Consider the following 23,880-nt stretch of genomic DNA (forward strand, 5'->3'; position numbering starts at 1 on the left):
ACCGTATGCACTTATGCACCCCCATACCATCAGAGATGCTGGCTTTTGAACTGAACGCTGATAACACACTGGAAGGTCTCCCTCCTCTTTAGCCTGGAGGACATGGCGTCCGTAATTTCCAATAAGAATGTCAAAATTGGACTCGTCTGACAATAAAACACTTTTCCACTTTGACACAGTCCATTTTAAATGAGGCTTGGCCCACAGGACACGACCGCGCTTCTGGACCATGTTCACATATGGCTTCAGTTTTGCATGATAGAGCTTTAGTTGGTATCTGCAGATGGCACGGCAGATTGTGTTTACCGACAGTGGTTTCTGGAAGTATTCCTGGGCCCATTTAGTTGCCAATGACAGAATCATGTCGATGAGTGATGCAGTGTCGCCTGAGGGCCTGAAGACCACGGGCATCCAACAAAGTTATTCGGCCTTGTCCCTTACGCACAGAGATTTCTCCAGTTTCTTTGAATCATTTGATGATGTTACGCTCTGTAGATGATGAGATTTGCAAAGCCTTTGCAATTTGACTTTGAGGAACGTTGTTTTTAAAGTAGTACACAATCTTTTTACGCATTCTTTCACAGATTGGAGCCTCCTCCCATCTTTACTTCTGAGAGACTCTGCCTCTCTAAGACATCCCTTTTATAGCTAATCATGTTACAGACGTGATGTCAATTAACTAATTAGTTGCTAGATGTAGTCCTGTCATTTATATATACAGGTGCTAGTCATAAAATTAGAATATCATGAAAAAGTTGATTTATTTCAGTAATAACATTCAAAAAGTGAAACTTGTATATTAGATTCATTCATTACACACAGACTGATATATTTCAAATGTTTATTTCCTTTAATTTTGATGATTATAACTGACAACTAATGAAAGTCCCAAATTCAGTATCTCAGAAAATTAGAATATCAATTAAGACCAATGCAAAAAAAAATATTTTTAGAAATGTTGGCCAACTGAAAATTATGAACATGAAAAATATGAGCATGTACAGCACTCAATATTTAGTTGGGGCTCCTTTGGCCTGGATTACTGCAGCAATGCGGCGAGTTGATCAGTCTGTGGCACTGCTCAGGTGTTATGAGAGCCCATGTTGCTCTGATAGTGGCCTTCAGCTCTTCTGAATTGTTGGGTCTGGCGTATTGCATCTTCCTCTTCACAATACCCCATAGGTTTTCTATGGGGTTAAGGTCAGGCGAGTTTGCTGGCCAATCAAGAACAGGGATACCATGGTCCTTAAACCAGGTACTGGTAGCTTTGGCAGTGTGTGCAGGTGCCAAGTCCTGTTGGAAAATGAAATCTGCATCTCCATAAAGTTGGTCAGCAGCAGGAAGCATGAAGTGCTCTAAAACTTCCTGGTAGACGGCTGCGTTGACCTTGGACCTCAGAAAACACAATGGACCAACACCAGCAGATGACATGGCACCCCAAACCATCAATGACTGTGGAAACTTTACACTGGACCTCAAGCAACGTGGATTATGTGCCTCTCCTCTCTTCCTCCAAACTCTGGGACCTTGATTTCCAAAGGAAATGCAAAATTTACTTTCATCAGAGAACATAACTTTGGACCACTCAGCAGCAGTCCAGTCAAGACGCTTCTGACGCTGTCTCTTGTTCAAGAGTGGCTTGACACAAGGAATGCGACAGCTGAAACCCATGTCTTGCATTCGTCTGTGCGTGGTGGTTCTTGAAGCACTGACTCCAGCTGCAGTCCACTCTTTGTGAATCTCCCCCACATTTTTTAATGGGGTTTGTTTCACAATCCTCTCCAGGGTGCGGTTATCCTTATTGCTTGTACACTTTTTGTCTACAACATCTTGTCCTTCCCTTCGCCCCTCTATTAATATGCTTGGACACAGCTCTGTGAACAGCCAGCCTCTTTAGCAATGACCTTTTGTGCCTTGCCCTCCTTGTGCAAGGTGTCAGGGTCGTCTTTTGGACAACTGTCAAGTCAGCAGTCTTCCCCATGATTGTGTAGCCTACAGAACTAGACTGAGAGACCATTTAAAGGCTTTTGCAGGTGTTTTGAGTTCATTAGCTGATTAGAGTGTGGCACCAGGGGTCTTCAATATTGACCATTTTCACAATATTCTAATTTTCTGAGATACTGAATTTGGGACTTTCATTAGTTGTCAGTTATAATCGTCAAAATGAAAGGAAATAAACATTTGAAATATATCAGTCTGTGTGTAATGAATTAATCTAATATAGTTTCACTTTTTGAATGGTATTACTGAAATAAATCAACTTTTTCATGATATTCTAATTTTATGACCAGCACCTGTACATAAAAAATATACACAGTGCACACACATATATATTATGTAAACAAAATCTTTTATTTTGGATTTGATTAATCGCGATTAATTGTTTGACAGCACTAGCTAGATGTTCTCCCAGCTGAACATTTTCAAAATGTCTTTTTCAGCCCTCTGTTGCCCCCGTGCCAAGCTCATTTTGTGAATAAAAGTGTGAAATTTCTCAGTTTAAACATTTATGTTCTCTGTGTTCTATTGTGAATAAAATATTGGCTCATGTGATTTGAAAGTCTTTTAGTTTTCATTTTATTCAAATTTAAAAAACGTCCAACATCTCCGGAATTTGGGTTGTATGTTAAAACAATTAAGACATACTACTATGTCTACTATTATAATCGACGTCAGAGCACCGTAAACATACAAATGTGTTCTTAAATTATTAGGAAGTCATGGCCTAATGGTTAGACAGTCGGACTTGTAATCCAAAGGTTGCGGGTTCGAGTCTCGGGCCGGCAGGAATTGTAGGTGGAGGGAGTGAATGTCCAGCGCTCTCTCCACCCTCAATACCACGACTGAGGTGCCCTTGAGCAAGGCACCAAACCCCCAACTGCTCCCCGGGCGCTGCAGCATAAATGGCTGCCCACTGCTCCGGGTGTGTGTTCACGGTGTGTGTGTGTTCACTGCTGTGTGTGTGCACGTTGGATGGGTTAAATGCAGAGCACGAATTCCGAGTATGGGTCACCATACTTGGCAGTATGTCACTTCACTTATTAAAATACTAACTTAAAATTTCAGGGGGTACTTTGAGTAAAACACTTACATCTAAGGGGTTCAGCTGACAAAAACGTTTGGGAACTCAAGAACATCTTAGAAGTAAACAAAGTGGAAGGATGAGATGTGTATTTCCAAAAGAAGGGTTTTCACAGCAATGCCATTCTTACTTTCCCAAAAGAACCTTTTTGTTTAGTGTGAAGAACAATCTGAAGAACCTTTTTCCTCTACAAAGCACCTTCAGTGCAATGGAAAGGTTCTTCATGGAACACTTGATGCCAACAAAGAGCTTTCATTTTTAAGAGTGGATGCTAGAATCATAGAGAACTCAGTAGTCTCGTATACAAAGACTCGACACATCACATATGTTTGAAAGCATTTATAGAATATTTCTGACAGAAGACATATTTTTGGTTGAATAAATCAAAGGGCCAATATACACCTTATGAAATTAAAATTGTGGCTTTTTGTTACATTTGAGGCCATCTGTATGTAATCTACTCTTAAAACTTAGCATACATTAAAATTTTCCAATTTTACTCTTGAAGGAACTTGTCTCATATACATGTTGTACCTCATAGTATGAGTATCAAATCGTAGTACATGACTGTGATGTAAAGCAAAGGGACAAGCATGCCCCAATATCCAATTTCATTACAAAATACATGCACTTGTCAACTCATTTTATGGGGTCTTTTAAAATAAAGCTTCTAATTAGAACCAAACAGCATCTTACACCATGATGCCATATACTGTAGAACATTTTTCCACAAGACCACCTTCATCTCCAGCTCCACAGAAAAGAATTATTGTCCTGTGAACAAATTCTCCTTAGCCCTGAGGCGGCTCCTTTAACAAGACTGCAAGTAATGATTGCCTAAAAAGTGAAATCATCATACTCACAATATCAGTATAGGTCAATATAACTGTTCACATAGGACTAATTTTTAGATAATGTTTTGAGGTTTTTAATAGCATGTCATGCAGTGTGACAACATTACTGACCTCCCTCTGCTCACTGTCAGCAGGCTATTCACCTTTAAACTCATTTGGAAAAAGCTCTAGACAATTAACCTTTTGGACTACATATACCCTCTATGATGTTCCAGGGATGGACAGGATGAGAAAATTCTCATCGACTATTTTAATTGCTGAGAACATAATATAACGTCAGGGTTTAACCAGTAAAGGGCAAGTAATTATGTGTTAAACGTGCTTGTGTGTGTGTGTGTGTGTGTGTGTGTGTGCGTGCACACATCCATGTTGTTGGTAATGCTTTAACCGTGTGTGCTCTGAGCCGTGTCACGCGCTCGGCTTATTCAACGCACACATTGGGTCGCGCGGGGGTCTGGCCAGAACGCGGAACGCTAGTGGCTGATGACTGGGTGGTGTTGCCCTGGAGTGGGCGGAGACTTTGGGATCCTGACAGCGCGCAGCAGCGCACACACAATCACACATTTACAGTGAATAAGACACGGTTGTTCTCCGCTATAGAGAGGTAAGCGATTCATTTTAACTCTCACTCCTATATTTTTTTCGAAACGAGCGTTCACCCAAAAGTTTAATCTGTGAGTGTGCATTGGGAGGAAAAAACGGGTGTAGGGTGCCCTAAAGAAGAACTTGAGGCGAGAGAGGGCTGAGAGGTGTGGCTTCTGTTCTAGAATCAGAGAGAGTAAAGGAAACTGTTGCAACTTTAGAATCAAATACTGTAGAGCAATCATTCACAGCTTAATATTTAGGCTGTAAAATGTGTTGTTCAGGTGGGTATCATCTAAAATAAACGGTTTTATTGGTCTTATTCATTCGATTCAAAACCTGAACTGAATGATTCAGTATGATTGAATCGTACTACTACTACTAAAAAAACGAACCAAAAAAAAAAAAAACGATCGGGTAGAAATATATTTTTAAGGTAAAGCTGCCTGTTACCACTTTATCACAGTACAACCGAAAACAGAAAATAGCAGCAAAAGATCCTAGTAACTATAAGTCTGACATGTACAGTGTGAACATGCAAGTGATGCAATTCCTGTTTTCTTAGGAAGAAAATGTTTAACGGGAGTGATGTAAACATTACAATAAAAGCTGTTCATTGGTTAACTGTAATTATTACCTTAGTAAATGTGGTAAAACTATATATTTTTTAACACAATTTACAATATTTATATGCATATATAGGCCATGTGACGCATGTATTTTTGTGATAAAACATTGCACTAAACTTATGTTTTAAAATGTATGAAATTCCTTGCCCCTGTATATGCACGGTTTTATTTATTTATTTATTTTTATCATTGCATTTTACAGTGACAGAGATATTTACAGCTCAGTTGGAATCCTAATATAAAAATTTAATTGTATTGTAATTCCAAATTCATTTATTCATATATACAGTACGTTTAGAAAGTGCAAAATATGTAGTCACCAAAATGTCATCCTCTAATGCTTTGGAATCCACAGCTGCCAGTTTTTATCATAAATGTAACAAAAATACTGTATAATGTCTGTATAATGGCATTAAACTTCCAGAGGGCCAGCCTGGAAATAAAGGGATAGTTCACCCAAAAATAAAAATTCTGCCATCATTTACTCACCCTCATTTCATTCCAAAACTGTGTGACTTTCTTTTTCTTCTGTAGAATGTAAAATAAAATGTTTTTAGAAATATCTATGATTTTTCTATGATCTGATTGTTTTCGTCCATACAATGCAAATCAATCAACACCAAAATGGTTTGGTTACCACATCTTTAAAATAGCTTACCTCTTTTGTGTACCATAGAAGAAAGGAAGTCATGTAGGTTTGGTACAACACAAGGGTGAGTAAATGATGACAGACGGTTCATTTCTGGGTGAACTATTCTTTTAAACAGCTCTAATTATGTGACAGTTTTCCTCAGCTATGTCAAAATGTTCTGTTAAATCAGGACAGTTTGCACTTTCATTTATAGTTGACATCAATTTTGATGACAGATATTAACAGTGGGATTAAAAAACAAGGTTTTGTAGTTTGTCGGCTGAGGAATACCACAAGGTACTGTTCTAGGTCCTATTTCATTCTCGGGAGGTTCCTCCACTGACAGGCTGAGGCTGAAGGCATGATTTTGTCAGAGGATGATGAAGCTTTTAAGGGTGGGGCTATTGTAAGAGGAGGAGTTGTTTTGTGTGTATTGGAGAGAGTCAGCTGAGAGATACATTGTGGAAGCTTGCATTGGGATATTAGAGATCTTGAAGACAAAGCAGTAATGGTGAAGCAGTCTTGTAATACTGTGTGCATTTAGATTTCTGTGACCGGACAGACGCAGGGCTCTACACACACTTCAGACACCGGTGAGTTCTGGTTCATTATTGTTTGCAAATGGGTCCACAATGATTTAAACCCCTGTTTAAAGAGCATGACAAAGTTAAAAAGCTTTGAGTGGTGATTCATGTTGTGCTGAAGGAGTGGTGGAAAGGGGGGATGGGGGGGGGTGTAGTGTGTGTAGATAAAAGTGTTGCTTGTGTTGAACTTCTCAGCCTATTATTTATTCATTAATACAAAAGATGTGTAGAAACATATGTAATGTAGAAACATGATGTTCTGAGTTATTTCCATCCTCATGGATACTGACATGAATTTAATTTCTGGCAAGCTTTATGAGGCAAGTTGTGAACAAAGGGTGAGCTGCTACCTTAAATGTAAAACCTAAATACCCCTAAATTGTATTCTTGTTGCTGAATGTCTTAAATATTATTTTGATTGTTGCTACCACATATACTGTACCTGCTTAGTTAATTGCTTAAACATAACTTTATATAGGCTAAATAATGATTACATATTAAAGGGAAAATTTGCCCCAAAAAGACATGTTAAGAATTACCCTTTGTTGTTGGGTGGTACCCAGGAGTTAAAGTATTATGGAAATTTGTATCTGTTAGGTCTCTGTATGACTTTTGAGGTTCTAGCATGCTGTTGCAGACACTAGTTTGATGAATGAAGGTAATTTCAAGTGCAGCCTAAAGAAAAATCACATACTTCAGTGTCCTGCAAGCGATACTACATATTATGATAATGGAAAATATTCCATTCTGATGTTTTGGAATCTTGTTTTCTTGATCCAGGTCTGTACTGTATATTAAATGTCAGAGTGGTCAAATACAGGTAGGATTCAAAACTTTGGTTCTGAATAGTAATTTTACCACTCTAGGATGTATGTTTTCCTTTAATACTTTAACAAATTCCATTATATGGACAAAACGGTCTTGACTTAAACCAACCCACAAGATGCTTGCTGCAGAGGGAATTGATCATGAGCCTCATGGCCGTAACTTTCAATGGCCGGCGGACTCCATGGACACATTCCATTCTATCTTGCGTCATTTTGCTATCATTCATGGTTTCCTATACAGTGTTAATACCCCCTGGACCGAGGCGGGGTCGTGACACTATAGACCTGAGCCTGGACACCACAGTTCAGCCAGTGGAAATCCCTGCTGTTCATTCATTCAGCTCTTATGTACATTGAGTAAGTGACTCGTATAGCGATGATCGGTACTGTGGCCAGAGTGATCTGTCCTAGAGCTTAATGACCCCACATTTCACTGGATCAGGTTGTCCTGGTGCATAATGAACTAAAGTTTTATGCAACGCAACATTGCGTCTTTCTACCTTGTTTGTGTTGCGTTTTTCTTACTTTAGTTCTGGATGAGAAACTCAGCGATTCTACTTCGAGAAATGTCCTCAGATTCATTTTTGTGGCAATGATAATGCCAAAATGGATTCATGTGTGACTTGGTATTACAATTTTTTTCAATTGTTTATACGCAATTTTGAAAACCGAGTTCATTTTTTCTAAATATAATCAAAATTATCCAAACACATTTGTGAAAATGCTATTAGTTTTCATTTAACCAACACAGTCCTCAATGATCAGACACTATTGCAGCCAGTTCCACACTGCTGTGATAAATAAAAAACACATTTGTAAAAAAAAACTAATTTTAGGAAATAGCATGTGCTAGATTTTTGGCCAGACATTGTTATGTAAGGGATAATTTAGATGAAAAAATAGTGACAACCCCACAACATTCTTCATGATTAGTTTGAGATATAGGGGAGAATGTACACAAATAGGCCTACTATAAACTTACCAAGCACTGCACGACACTGATGCTGCAGACTGAATAATTCAAGTATTTATTTCAATACTTACAGTATTTCTTACCATATTCAGTTACAGTAATCAACCAACAATGAAATAAATGAAACAAATAAAATCTGTAGACAAATAAAAATTACTGCATGAAGTACATACACTTTGAAGAAAAACTACTGTAAAAGCAACAAGAATACCAAACGACAATGTACTGCATCTGGTCCACTTGGTTTAATGCTGTGACGATCTCGTGCAGTCTGTCAAGAAATGCAAGTATTAGATTTGCATTATAGGGTCCCAGATTTGCATGGTGGTGGAGGACCCCATTTAGCAGCGCAAAGGGTGATGTTACCCCCTCGCTGCCCTGGCACATTGGTGATTGCCCTGTGTCCAATTACATTTCTCCCTCTTCTTCTTGTTTTCGCAAGGTTAAATCCAGCCTCATCCACATATATAAATTCATGTTGAATTTCTGCAGCATCCATTTGCAAGACTCTCTGAAACACAGTAAAAGACAATAAGATGCTATTCAATATCTATTGCACAGTATTTTTTTTGTGCCAGAACATTATGAGCAGTGCACAATACCACACCATAGTAAGATGAACAATACATACCTCAACATACTCATTGCGCAGATGTTTCACTCTCTCTGAATTTCTGTCAAATCATACCCGATACAGTTGCTTCATGTATATTTGATTTTTCTTGAGGATTCGACCTAATGTTGACAGAGAGACTCATTGGATGTTATTGAAAATATGGTCATCATTGATGATATTGGCTTGGATTTCTCGCAGCCTGATACAATTATTGGTCAAAACCATGTTCACAATGGCGGCCTCTTGTGCACGATTGAACATAGGGCCCCTTCTTAATTACATAAATGAAACTGTAGATTCAAATGAAAACCCTTAACTCAGTGTGAAATATGATTTGGACGTGTTCATTGCCGGAATTAAAAGAACGAACAAATTTAGCCCAGCCATACAGCAAACATGTGCACAACTATAAGAGCTTCAGTCCCATTCATCATTCAGATTGCATAAGAGCCTGTTCCACATTGCCAATGAAGCTCTCATCCAATTAGTGATTGTCCATGTTTCCAAAAGCTTTTCTCCCTGGTTGCCCATTCAGCCATCCTGATGACATGAAGCTTTCTTAATGCGTCCTCTGCCCAGTGGCTCCAAAATAATGGAGTTGCCCATTAATAAAGAAATCAGGATGAGCAACTGAGGTGTGACTGTTTAGAAGATGCACATGAAATTCATGGGCGTACTAAATTATACTAACCATTTTCTTAATATTTTATGATTTAGAACTGGTTCTGATTGTTTTTTCACTTTTGTTTTTGATATAACTGCTGCTGATACTTAAAACTACCTTGCTAAATTAAATGTTATTGTTTGTCAAGATAAATGAATGAGGCCAATGAATACATTCCCTAAATAAGGAAAGGTCTGGATTCATTTCCAAGGAGTTGAAGGATCTTCTATTGTTAAAGTAACTGCGTTTTTATTGTTAAAGGATCTTCTATTCTTCTAAAGTAACTGCGCTCCCACTTGACCTTCATCAGCTCACTAAGCCCTGGGACCAAGAGGCTCGACCCTGCAACTTTTCTTCTGTTATTTGGATAAAAGAATACAATATTCTTTTTCTCACACACCTGTGCTATTAACACAGAAGAATATGGCTGTCAATTCTGTCTACTAGTGCTGAATATATTCCTGTGTTCATGAAAAAAAAAAAAAACAGGTTTGACAAATTTGTACCTTAGATTACGTTAAATATGCATTAAATATCTTTGATATCTGGGTCAATGACAATGAATATTTGTTCAGATCTGTCCATTCATTAAAAATGACCAAACAATTATACATTCTATGACTTAAACGCACCTCTTCTAAAAACTGACCAGAGAAAAAGCCTTATCTGATTATTTGAACTTTTCTCTGCAAGGCAAGATTATTTCAGGTAGTAAAATGTTATGCAAAAACATATTTAACAATTTATAATGTTTGTAATAATACTTTTTAACTTGCTGTTGTATGAACAGTATAATTCATAGTGTCACTATGCACTATAATTCATAGTGTTCACTAATTCATAGTGTCACATCAGTTGTAATGCCGTTGTCAATCCCTAACACTGAATGTGTGAACGTGAAATGAAGCCAGACATCACTGCTCTGTTGCTATAGCAAAGCCTGTTTGTTTGAGGAGATAAAGTTGGCTGCCAATTTTTGTTCTCTTAGTATTTCTAACTTTAAAAGCCAACGTGTATGTACAAGTATCCTGACACAGAGCTTGTTCTTGTGTAATGAACTGTTTGATCAGATCATCCAGCATGTATCCCTGTGTCAGAGGGGGGCTGACATCAGGGACTTCACCTGTGATTTCCTTGCGGTGATTGACGATCTATCAAGACAACACTGATCTCAAAGAGGTGTTCAACAGCTGCCTCGACGAGCCTCTCAGTCCCTGGGAGATGGGGAGGCTGGGGACACTGACGTACTGTGTACCAAATTTACCATCTTGGCGGGCCTGATTCTCTGGACCTGGAAGAGCCCCCTCTGGTACACTAACCCAACCACAACCACAACCCCAGTCCTTCGGTGACCCGCTCACGGAGATGGAGGAGGAAGAACGGCCCCACCTCACTCTTTTCTGCAGCGCTCCCAGAGGCGGCCGATGAAGTTGCAACTGCACCCCCAGAGGCGGCCAATGATGCCACAGCTCTCCTAGAGGCAGACAAAGACTCCGCAGCTCCCCCAGAGGCGGCCAAAGACACCGCAGCTCCCCCAGAGGTAGCCAAAGACACTGCACTGCCCCCAGAGGCTGTAAGATTTTTTTTTTTATTTTTTTTTATAGGCTGTAATGCCACCACCTCACTCTCAGAAACGGAGGAGGAGGCGGAAGAAGGCTTCCTCCGTCCCACAAGGCCGGGAGGACATCCAGGAGCTCACTGCTGGCCAGGAGGCCGTTCCAAGCTCCTTGCCCTGCCAGCTCTGCCAAGCTCTTTGTCCTGCCAGCTCCACCCAATCTTCTTGCCCTGCCAGCTCCGCCCAAGCTCCTTGCTCTGCCGCCGGCGAATCTCCTTGCCCTGATGCAGGCTCTGCCCTTGATGAGTGCTCTGCTGGCTCTGCCCAAGTCCCCTGCACTGCCGGCTCTGCCCAAGCTCCCCGCTCCTCTCTGGCCCCCTGCCAGGACACCAGACGTATTAGAGCCCGCCTGGTCTGTCCCTCCGACTCCGCTCTGGTGGTCTGCCGGGCTTCCTGTCAAGCCGGAGCCTCCCTAGTCCATCCCTCCGGCCCCGCCCTGGCCGTTCGCTGGGGTTCTTGTTAAGCCGGAGCCTCCCTGGTCCGTCCCTCCGGACCTGCCCTGGCCCCCTGCCGGGACTCCTGGACTGACTGAGCCTCCCTGGCTCAACCCTTCCGCCCCTCCTTGGACACTTTTGACTCTCTGGGCTGTTCTGCTGGCATTGGCTTGGCTCCCCTCCCCCTCCCCTCTTTGTCTCTGTGTTTTAATTTCCCTGTCTTGTGGTGTCTGTTGTGTGTCAGTCTTGTGTAGTCATGTTTGTCATGTTCTTGTGCTGTCGTGTTCCTGTCTTGTTTTTGGTGTTCCACTTGGCGTCCCTGTTGAGGGGGGGTAGTGTCAGGGTTCTGTCATTTCGGTCAAGTGTTATTCATGGTTTTGTGACAGAGCCCTGACACTCCCGTCATGTCCTGTTTCCAAATTCCATGTCCTGTTTCCTCTCGTCTGCGTGCCTTGTTTTGTGTTGGAGCGTGGTGTTCGGATCTCGGCACTCATGTCTTGAGTTTCAGTTTCGTGTTGGGGATCGGACCATGGTCTCGTTGTGTGAGCGTGCGGTCTCGAGTTCGCTCGGCCGCGCACTCTTGTTCACTTGTGTTGTGTTTTGTGTTGCACGCAGTTTGTGTTTTTATGGGTTGCGTGTATTCATGTTATGTCTTGTGCTGTGTGGCATGCAGCTTGTGTATTTCATTGGCAGTGTGCTTTCATGTTGTCGTGTCTTGTATGAGCACGCGGCTTATGAGTATTCTCATTAGCTGCGTGTTCGTGTCCTATTTAGCACATGGCTGGTGATTTTGTTTTGTGTGAGCACATGGCTTTTGTCTTAGGTTTCTGTGTGCCATGTGCTCTCATGTCAATTGTCTTGACCCCACCCATCTTGTTACCTGATTATTGATTAATTTGCCCCACCTGTGTTTATCTCGTTACCCTCCTCATTTGCTCCCTTTATAATCTCCTTGTGTTTGCAGTCCTCTGCCAGTTCGTCGTCGTATGTTCTCCTGTCATGTGCTGATCCTGCCTTGCCTTGTCCTGCATTGCCAAGCCAGCCAGCTGTCCTGTTTTTCCCCTACGGAGTAGTTTTGGTTGGTTTTGTTTATTTTTATTATTAATAAAAGCCCATTCTCTGCTGGTTTTGGTTTTGACAGTTATCCCAACTCCAGATATTACTTTGATTATATCCTTGATATCATTAACCAGCTGGGTAAGAAGTAACAGCTGTTCTTGCATCCAATTTGGTTTTCTTTTATGTTTGCATGTCTTACTATCAGCCATGATTATTCTACTCTGTTAATTAAAAGGCTGTTTATATGCATATCCACTAATTGTTCATGTGAAGCATACATGTAAGAGGCTGACAATTAGCTGAACATATACTTGCTTAATTAGTGACACTTAGCCTGCATTTTAAAATATTTATTTGAATGTGGCAATTAACATTTTTATTTTTAAATCTTTATTTGAATATGGGAACATAATATCATGCTCTACAATATTTCTATGAATAAATCTCTGACAAAGACCCCTCCCCTATCAGCCAATCACTGTGTGCATAGTTCGTAATTAAGCTGACATCACCCATAGCAACGAGGTCAACCCTGCCCTTACTCTTAGCTTAAGACTTCTCTCTATTCCTTAGTAAAAGTTTGTCACAGCAGCTTTATGAATAGGTTTTAAGAGAGAAAACTTTTACTGCTATTTAGGAGAACTCTTAGTGGTAAGATACATTTTGTTTTGTGAATAAGGGCACTTATTGCAAGTTTTTCGTTTTTGAGATTTAGGACACTAAATTTGTGAGATGCTAAACGAAAATATTACCTATAAAGCCACAGAAGAACTGTTGTGCATCTCCTAATAAAACAGAATAGGTGTTGGACTTGAAGCTGCACTGCACAGACCGTTCTGTGTGTGACATCATAGTACTGCGAGAGCGATTAGACAGCATTTTTGACATTTTTGTTTTAATGTTAAGTCTAGCTGTTTTGCTTTTTTGTTAAAGCAGTGTTGCTGTTGTAAAGTTATACAGCTACAGTTTGTCACAGTTCACTAGGAGCACGGAACGAGGAGACGTGGTGAATTCACACAAAGAGAGTCTTTAATTATTCAACAGGGAGCATAGGAGACACAGGAACTAGGGATGTTCATTTTAACCGTTTAACCGTTAACCGACCGATAAGATTTTTGACCGATTAATACAATCAGTTAAACGGTTTAAAGTTATTTATTTATTTATTTATTTTTTCAGTAATTTATCAAAATATTTTAAAAGGTTTGCTGCATGATTAAAATAATCTACGCGTATAAAAAAACTACTTTTTTAGAGAGCAAGAGAGAAACATAAGTCGCCTCTTGATAGTTTTCACGTGACGTCACACCCTTATAGGAATGCCCACCTGGCGGGCAAAACGAAGCTTTGCTCCACTGACCGCTAGCTATTTTTAGTCAAGTCAAGTCAAGTTTAGTTAATATAATTTGTATAGCGTTTTTAACAATGCAAATTGTGTCAAAGCAGCTTTAAATCGGCTTGATATAAAGATGGGTGGCTTTATATCAGCTTTACAGTATTTAGACAGGGAAATAGTGTGTTGAAATAGCGTCATTCTCCTCTGGCCAGACAAAATCAGCAGTTTAAATCTAGACTAAAGCAGAATCAGATTGTGCAAAGGACTCATCTGGTTCCTGTGGTCTTGTCCCGATGGCCGTCTTGGAGACAGGGTCTTCACTGGGGATCAGTCTCTGGGGCTCATCTAGTTGTCCTGGCTGTAGAGGTTATCTCTAGGTGCTGATCCACCATCTGATCTGGATACAGTCTGGATCTGGGTGGCTACGGTGACCTCGGAATAAGAAAGAAACAGACTAATATTAGCGTAGATGCCATTCTTCTAACTATGAAACAAGTACATTTACATTTATTTACATTTATTCATTTAGCTGACGCTTTTATCCAAAGCGACTTACAATTGCTATATATGTCAGAGGTCGCACGCCTCTGGAGCAACTAGGGGGTTAAGTGTCTTGCTCAGGGACACATTGGTGTCTCACAGTGGATTCGAACCCGGGTCTCTCACACCAAAGGCATGTGTCTTATCCACTGTGCCATCACCACACCCCACATCTGGTACAGATGGGCCCGTATTCATAAAGATTCTAAGAATCCTCTCAGAAAACTCTTAATTTAGCTTAAAAACTTTTACGTAGGAGTCTTAGCTTAAGAGCGATTCGGGACCGATCTGAGAGCAACTCTGAGCGAGGAAAAGACAAAAACTTTCATCTTAGTGAGTTGCTATGTATGACACAATCTTTTGAAGACTGTGATTGGTTGGTTGTCAAGAAGGAAATAAAAGAGTGCTTTTAAGAGTACGGTATATTATAAGCCTTCACTTTGAAATTACAGGCGGAATTTTTCTTCTCGCTCTTTCTCACACACACACACACACACATTATATATGTATATATATTCTTTATTTTTTATTTACCATGCTGTCATACTTACAGAGCCGGCGCCAGGGCACCTCCATCGGGGGCATTTAAATTTCTAGGGGGGGGCACAAATCACGTTGTGTGTGTGTGTGTGTCGGGGGGTGGGGGGGCTGCAGTCTGTGATCTCGTGCAGTTGCTGACACTCGCTAAAGCGTGCAATCGCATTATGTGCGCTGTTTTATCGGTACTTTCGCTTTCAAAATCGATCGCGTTCAGCAAGGAGGGGAGAGGGGGCACAGTAACTCGTTTGGGCGCCTTGGGGCCGGCCCTGCATATTTACTGTGTTTTATAGGAAATGAACAGATACATATAAGCCTAATAAGTGCTGTAACAGACCCAAATCATCACTGCTGCATAGTTGCATTTTTCCAGTTGCCAAATATTTTAATGTAGTGATTTCTGGCGCTATGGCAATTCTGCGCGGTGTCTGAGATGTTAGCATGTCTTTAATAAGATCAGTCACAAACATGATCCCTGCACGAACTAATGTGTAGCGTCTTATTAACTCACTGTCATGCATTGTGTGCAACACATTTCATCTCCCTCTTCATTTTCGTCCATTTTCTCCGCTGCTAAAGAAACTCTTAAGCCCCTTAAAAGTCCTCGTCCATACTCCTAACAAGTTTGACCTTAAGACCTCTTTTAAGGGTTAAGATGCTTTCTGAATTACTTTTTTCTTTACTAGGATTTTTTCTTTAATTTTAAGAGTAAACGCCCACATTTGTAAGAATTTTCTTAGAATTTTGTCACTAGGAGCTACTTTTTGCATTAAAATTTTTCATGAATACGGGCCCAGGTGTTTTGGGAAGTGTTCCCGGTTCTGGCTGACCTAATTAATGCAGCCTAACAATCCTTTAACGGATTTGAATTATAGCAATGCGATAGTGTATTATGTGTAAGCCAGGTTAAAGAGATGGGTCTTTAATCTAGATTTAAATTGACAGAGTGTGTCTGCTTCCCGAACAGTGTTAGGTAGATTGTTCCAGAGTTTGGGTGCTAAATAGGAAAACGATCTCCTGCCCGCTGTTGATTTTGATATTCTAGGTATTATCAAATGGCCAGAGTTTTGAGTTTGCAGCGGACGTGAAGGACTATAATGCGATAAGAGCTCACTCAAATACTGAGGTGCCAAACCATTCAGGGCTTTATAGGTAATTAGCAAGATCTTAAAATGTATACAATGAGCCAGTGCAGTGTTTACAGAACCGGGCTAATGTGGTCATACTTCCTGGTTCTAGTAAGAACTCTAGCTGCTGCATTTTGAACCAGCTGGAGTTTGTTTATTAAACGTGCAGGGCAACCACCCAATAAAGCATTACAATAATGAATGCATGAATTAATGTTTCTGCATTTGACATTGAGAGCATACGTCGTAATTTAGATATATTTTTAAGATGGAAAAATGCAGTTTTACAAATGCTAGAAAGATCTATCTATCAAAAAGTACGCCTAGGTTCCTAGCTGATGACGAAGAATTTACAGAGCAGCCGTCAAGTATTAGACAGTGATCTAGGTTATTACATGCAAAAGTTTTTGGTCCACTAATTAACACCTCTGTTTTTTCAGAATTAAGCAGTAAGAAATTGCTAGTCATCCAGTTTTTGATATCAATTCCAAGGGTAACATGTAAAGCGTGAAAGGTAATGGGCCAAGTACTGAGCCTTGAGATACTCCATGATACCTCTTAATTTACTGCCACAAATTGATGTCGGTCAGATAAGTACAATTTGAACCATGCCAGTACACTTCCTCTAATGCCAACATAATTTTCTAGTCTATTTAAAAGAATGTTGTGGTTGATACTGTCAAACGCGGCGCTAAGATCCAGTAGCACTAATAGAGAGATACAACCACGATCAGATGATAAAAGCAGGTTGTTTGTAACTCTAATGAGAGCAGTCTCAGTACTATGATATGGTCTAAAGCCTGACTGGAAATCCTCACATTTTCTCTAAGAAGGAACATAGTGGTGATGATTCTACCTTTTCTAATATCTTTGACAGAAAAGGGAAATTCGAGATCAGTCTGTAAGTAATTATTTCTTTGAGGTCAAGTTGTGTTTTTTTTAATGAGAGGCTTAATAACAGCCAGTTTGAAGGTTTTTGGGACATATCCTAATGACAATGATGAGTTAATAATATTCAGAAGAGGATCTATTACTTCTGGAAGCACCTCTTTTAGGAGCTTAGATGGAACAGGGTCTAAAATACAGGTTGTTGGTTTAGATGATTTAACAAGTTTATACACTTCTTCAGTTCCAATGAGTGGAATTGTTCCTCAGGGGATCTATAGTGCATCTGATGCGATACTGTGCCTGACAGCTGCATGGTTACAATTGTATCTCTAATAGTTTCGATCTTGGAAGTAAAGTAGTTCATAAAGTCATTACTACTGTGCTGCTGGGTAATGTCTGCACCAGCTGATGTTATATTTTTTGATAATTTAGCCACTGTATTAAATAAATACTTGGGGTTGTGTTTGTTCTCTTCTAAAAGAGACGTAAAGTAAGCAGAGCTAGCAGTTTTTAATGCTTTTCTGTAGGACAGGGTACTTTCCCGCCAAGCAATACGAAATACCTCTTTGATTAACCTGTTTGATGTTTGATCAGAACGGAAGAGTGGTGTTTTGACCTGCGACTAGGCCGCCTCACAGTCACCCAGTTGCCCTGCTACACGGGCTCTACCGGAACCGAACAATGTACAGGACTCTCTGAGCTAATCGCATACAAAGCAGTATCTACAGCCCTTACATTCTTACTGTCCTCAACTAAAGTTTGGATGCGTGTCTCTAATTCTGAAATCTTCTCTCTCAGCCTAACTATTTCCCTGCATTTATCACATGTGAATCCCTCGTCGCCGACAGAGAGAGATAAACTGTACATGTGGCAAACAGTGCAAACAACAATAGCAGGAGAAGAAGCTATTACTCACCGTGATTGAAGAATAATTCGCTTACCACTTTTATTTGATGAACTCGTTAAAAAACGACACGAGAAAAAAGAAAACAATAGTAGAAACGCGAATGGAACAGCGAGTGAAAAGCTAACCGGCTAACGAATGTTAACGCGCTGCACGCACACTGCACTCGTGGTTTTAAAAAGCGAACGATCAAATTAGTTTGATAGATAATGCCAGAAATATGGTGGGAATTAAGTTATATATTATCACTTTAAACAACAGAGAGTGAAAGTAAGAGATTCAACAGAAAAGCAAAGCTACACGGAGCTACAATCGCAAACCTCTCAGCATCAAGTAGTAATGTAGTATAACACAGATATTAAAAGGCGAGATTCAGTGGACACCTTATTGATGATGTATATTTTGTACAGGCAAGAGGATGGAGCCAGAATATAAACACAATGTGCAAAGTTTCACATTAAATGGCTTCCCATAGAAAACCATTAGAAGAAAAACACTGAACCGTTAAGTGGATTGAGGCAAGCAGATTGGCCTCATCTGCTTGCCTATGTAAACTACGCATCATTAATGGGGTGACTACTGAATTTGATCTTTTAATATTACTGTTTTAAATATATTAAGGCACTTTAAGTGTTTTTACAACATTTTGTCGCACTTTATGTTTATGATTGAAATATTGCCGCGGGTGCTTAATATGGATTGCAAATGGCCAAAACTTGCATTTTGTTTAGGAATATCTTTGTTTTATTCTTTTGAGAGGTGATCTAAATATTTGCTGCTGGGAAACAGATGAAAAATTGACACGTGTGTGCAACAGTTCTATGGATGTTTTGCCCTCCAAGTCTTCGAGCCGGTCATGTGATTGAAAACGATCAATAAGTTGCATTTTATTATTTCATTCAGAAATAGGCCGACGCGAATTGCAAACATTATAATAAACACTGTAAACATAGCTAGGCTATTTTAGTTCCCCTCACTCCACACCAATCCTTTAATTTAACAGTAGGCTATTTAGAAAAGAACAAGAATTAAAAATGTAAGATGCTATAGCTATTTAAACGACAAACCAAAACAAATTAATTTAGGCTAAAACGAAACTGAAACCAACGTTGGATCTCTCGTTCGACACAAAATCAAATGTTTCCGTATTTGTGATGTATTTGAATGCCAAAATAGCCTATTATTTACCTTTTATGTAGTTCTACTTCACTCACGTTCCAATATCCACGTAAAACAAAATCTTTTGCATAACTTCACCGCGGTACGGTGATAACGCTTAACGGCACAGATTTTACTACATATTTAAACTGAGCAGTGTGTTTTTTTCACACTGTGATACCTTTTCAAAAGTGATACCTTTTGGCCTGCTGTACCTGAGACCCCTACAGTGGAGGCTCAAGACCAAGGGTTCTCCCCAAGGGTAAATCCGCTTCTCATGCTCAAGATCAGGCGGAGATGCCTACGTGCCTTAGAAATGTGGAGGAATCCTTGGTTCTTGACACGGGGCTCGGTGCTGGGAGCCCCTTGACATCACGTAATGCTAATGATGGATGTGGTCATGAGTGTCCGCTCGGCCCACGGTCTGTGGAGCGGTCGCCATCTCACGTGGCACATCAACTGCCCGGAGATGCTGGTCATGTTTCTAGCATTGAAACACTTTCTCCCAGACCTAAGAGATCACCATGTGTTGGTGCGCACCCACAACAAAGAGGTGGTCTCTAACATCAACCACCAGGGAGCTCTGCGTTCGTGCCCCCTTTACAGGCTGGCGCACCAGATTCTTATGCGGTCCCAGGGCAAACTCCTCTCGCTGAGAGCAGTCCACATTCCTGGGCATCTCAATGTGGGAGCAGACATCCTTTTGAGGCAGGGGCCGAGGCCCGGGGAATTGAGGCTTCACCCCAACCAAGGTGGTGAAGCAGATAGGGAGAGATTTTGGCCAGGCTCAGGTGGACTTTTTTGCGACTCAGGAGACATCGCACAGTCCCCTGTGGTTCTCTCTGACTCATCCTGCTCCTCTCGGACTGGACGCTATGGTCCAGATGTGGCCGAGGCTTCATCTGTGCGCCTTTCCCTCGATTGCTCTGCTCCTGGGAGTTCTGGAGAGAGTGTGCTAGGATGGGGTCCACCTGCTATTAGTAGCCCCGATCTAGCCGGGCCGAGTGTGGTTCTCGGACCTGATTTCCCTCCTCGACGGCTCTCCATGGGAGATTCCCGTCAGGAGGGATCTCCTTTCTCAGCACCATCGTCCACCCCCGCCCAGAGTTGTGGAAGCTGTAGGTGTGGCCCCTGAGGGGGCACAACTCATAGCCTCCGGTCTCTCAACCGAGGTTGTTGAGACCATAGTCCAATCCAGAGCTCCCTCAATGAGGAAACTGTATGCCTTGAATTCACTTCTTGGTGCGGAGACCGCCAGCTCGACCCAGTTAGGTGCCCAGTTGGCCCGATTCTCTGCAGGGTTGAACCACTCCACCTTGAAGCTTTACGTGGCAGCCATTACGGCCAACCACGCCCCTCTTGGTGATCAGTCTGTGGCCAGACACTCCTTGGTTACACGTTTCCTCCACGGTGCCGAATGAAATCTAAAAGAATTTCAAATCACATGAGCCAATATTTTATTCACAATAGAAAATAGATAACATAACAAATGTTTAAATTGAGAAATTTTACCACTTCATGCACAAAATGAGCTCATTTAAAATTTGATGCCTGCTACAGGTCTCAAAATAGTTGGGATGGAGGCATGTTTACCATGGTGTAGCATCTCCTCTTCTTTTCAAAACAGTTTGAAGATGTCTGGGCATCGAGGTTATGAGTCTCTGGAGTTCTTGCCTGATATAGGTTTCCAGCTGCTGAAGAGTTCGTGGTCATCTTTGACATATTTTTCATTTAATGATGCGACAAATGTTTTCTATAGGTGAAATATCTGGACTGCAGGCAGACTAATTCAGCACCCGGACTCTTCTACTACGAAGCCATGCTGTTGTATTAGCTGCAGTATGTGGTTTTGCATTGTGCTGCTAAAATAGACGTCATCTGGAGGGGAGCATATGTTGCTCTAAAACCTTTATACTTTCAGCATTCATAGTGCCTTCCAAAACATGCAAGCTGCCCATGCCGTATACACTTATGGACCCCCATACCATCAGAGATGCTGGCTTTTGAACTGAATGCTGATAACAAGCTGGAAGGTCTCCCTCCTCTTTAGCCCGGAGGACATGGCGTCCGTGATTTCTAACAAGAATGTCAAATTTGGACTCGTCTAACCATAGAACACTTTTCCACTTTGAAACATTCCGTTTTAAACAAGCCTTGGCCCATAGGACACGACCGCGCTTCTGGACCATGTTCACACATGGCTTCCTTTTTGCATGATAGAGCTTTAGTTGGCATCTGCAGATGGCACAGCGAATTGTGTTAACGACTGTGGTTTCTGGAAGTATTCCTGAGCCCATTTAGTAATGTCAATGACATAATTGTGCTGATGAGTGATTCAGTGTCGTCTGAGGGCCCGAAGACCACGGGCATCCAACAAAGGTCTTCGGCCTTGTCCCTTACACACAGAGATTTCACCAGTTTCTCTGAATCCTTTGATGATTTTATGCACTGTAGATGATGCAATTTGCAAACCTTTTCAATTTTACATTGAGGAACGTTGTTTTTAAAGTATTCCACAATCTTTTTACACACTCTTTCACAGATTGGAGAGCCTCTGTCCATCTTTACTTATGAGAGACTCCGCCCCTCTAAGACATCCCTTTTATAGCTAATCATGTTACAGACCTGATGTCAATTAACTTAATTAGTTGCTAGATGTTCTACCAGCTGAATCTTTTCAAAATGTCTTGCTTTTTCAGCCCTTTGTTGCCCCCGTGACAACTTTTTTGAGACTTGTAGCAGGCATCAAATTTGAAATGAGATCATTTAGTGGATAAAAGTGTAAAATTTCTCTGTGTAAACATTTATTTTATGTTATGTTCTCTAAGTCTGGCGGCGTGGGCGTACTTGTTCCCATAGCGTTTCGACGCAGCTCGAGCTCCTGAAGGGGAACGTCTCCAGGTTACGCATTTAACCGTGGTTCCCCGAGGGAACGAGACGCTGCGTCTCATTGCCATAATTCTGGCATCCCTGCGAGCGTTTGCTTCTTTTCCCAGAAGCTGCCGCTGTATCCACCACACATGCTTTTAAGTTTCCTGGTCTCTAGGTCACCCCGCCCGTGACGTCTCGCCCATCCATTGGACTGATTACACACGTGATTCAGAGCGTGGTCACACTGAAGACGTTCCCGTTCCCTCCCTTAATTTTGCGGCTTTTTTCTCAACACGTTTCTTGCAACCCTGTTGACAATTTGCAACAAAACATTTGATGGTTCTTTGAACACGCCCCAATATCTTAGCAATTTCAAGAGTGCTGCATCCCTCTGAAAGACTTTTTACCATTTTTGACTTTTCAGAGTCAGTTAAATCTCTTTTTTTTGGCCCATTTTGCCTTAGGAAAAGAAGCTACCTAATAATTATGCACACCTTGATATAGGGTGTTGATATCCTTAGGCCACACCCTCCCTCATTACACAAATACACATCACCTGATATGCTTAAATCCAATATGCATTCAAGTTTATACAGCTTGAAGTTGGAAAATATGCATACAAATTATGATATGGTCAAAATATTCACTTGCCTAATAATTCTGCACAGAGCGTAGGTGAAAACCATGCGCATTTGTAATCTTGAGACACAGCTTCAGTCTTTATGCAATGTTGACTTGAAAATTACACATTTTGCAGGTTTTTTTTAAATAGGTTGAAAGTAAACTTGAAAGGAAAGGAAGATGTCTAGCTTAAGATACACTGTTAGACCATTAGACCAGTACGTTTATTGCCCCACATGCTATATCTCCATTACTATTTGAAGACTAAAGGTCAGTCCGAAATTTTCGTATGCGTTTTTTCGTATTCGTAATCCTAAAAATTTGTCATGCACAGAAACCTTGCGCAATGAGTCCTATGCGTATTAATTAATTCGTTGGTAAAAAAATCACAAAACAGTAGCCTACTAAATGGAGTCTTCAAGCATTGAGGATGATTTTGTTGTACTCTCCCTTCTTAAAAGAAAGAAAAAGAAAGGAAATATTGGGTCCATCCAATCCTAAAATATAAAGAGGACAGAGAGATCATCCTCCTTATTAAGGAGCAGTGGGATTATCATGGGCAATTCAAAGTTTACTTCAGGATGTCAGTAGCTCAGTGTGATGCTTTGCTAGCGATACTAGAGCCACATATTAAAAAGAAGACCACCAATTTCTGTGAACTCAGTGTGCAAGGATCTATATGGAGAGTTTGGTTCCAAAACCCTATAAATCCATTTTGATTAATTTGAGTAAAAATTTGTTTTCTTTACCAAGAAAGTGGCAAGATGAAAACCACTATTTTCTGTTACAAACTTTCACATAGCATCTTTAGGATGTAATAACATAAAAAATTCAAGGATTCAAGGATAAATCAAAGATTTATTATGAAAACAATTTTGTTTTTGACCAAAATGCAATAAATCCATGTTTTTTTGTTTTTGTTTTTTCAAAATGCAATAAATCCATTGAATCAATATGTTATTTTTCATATTGAAAGTAAGTTGATCCACATATGACAGTCTTATATACAGGCACTGGACTAAAAATAGCGTACATTCAATCAGTCATCACTCCCAAAATTAATTCAACAAGTTATCTAGTTAATTCTTTAAATTAATTACAACAATAAAATTAAATTGTATCATGAACAAGAACATGAACTTGAACAACAATATCACATTAGACCACAGAAATTAAAAAATGACATTTCTCTTACGTTAAACTTCCAAATGTGCATTGATCTTTGCCATATTATATTAATTTAGTTGACTAGTGCTATACGCTGTACAATAATGGCATTAATAAAAACACTTACACTGACAAACTACGCGATACTACAGATGGATTCATCTGCGATTATGAACGTAGC

General features: G+C 40.5%; 1 protein-coding gene across 4 annotated transcripts in view; it reads left to right on the top strand.

Annotated features, from left to right (window-relative positions):
• The first annotated feature begins 4,449 nt into the window (after positions 1 to 4,449).
• LOC306878374 (growth factor receptor-bound protein 10-like) overlaps positions 4,450 to 23,880 on the top strand; it is a 104,902-nt gene continuing 85,471 nt past the window's right edge. Inside the window, exon 1 of one of the 4 annotated variants that reach the window (XM_079430691.1) lies at positions 4,450 to 4,540. The gene's annotated coding sequence lies outside the window, so the exon portion shown is untranslated. Of the gene's footprint in view, positions 4,541 to 6,236; positions 6,372 to 23,880 lie in introns of those variants that run through there. The other 3 variants (XM_079430689.1, XM_079430690.1, XM_079430692.1) reach the window with 3 other exon arrangements.

The sequence above is a fragment of the Barbus barbus genome (genome assembly GCF_936440315.1).
Source record: "Barbus barbus genome assembly, chromosome: 12".
Classification (NCBI taxonomy): Eukaryota; Metazoa; Chordata; class Actinopteri; order Cypriniformes; family Cyprinidae; genus Barbus; species Barbus barbus.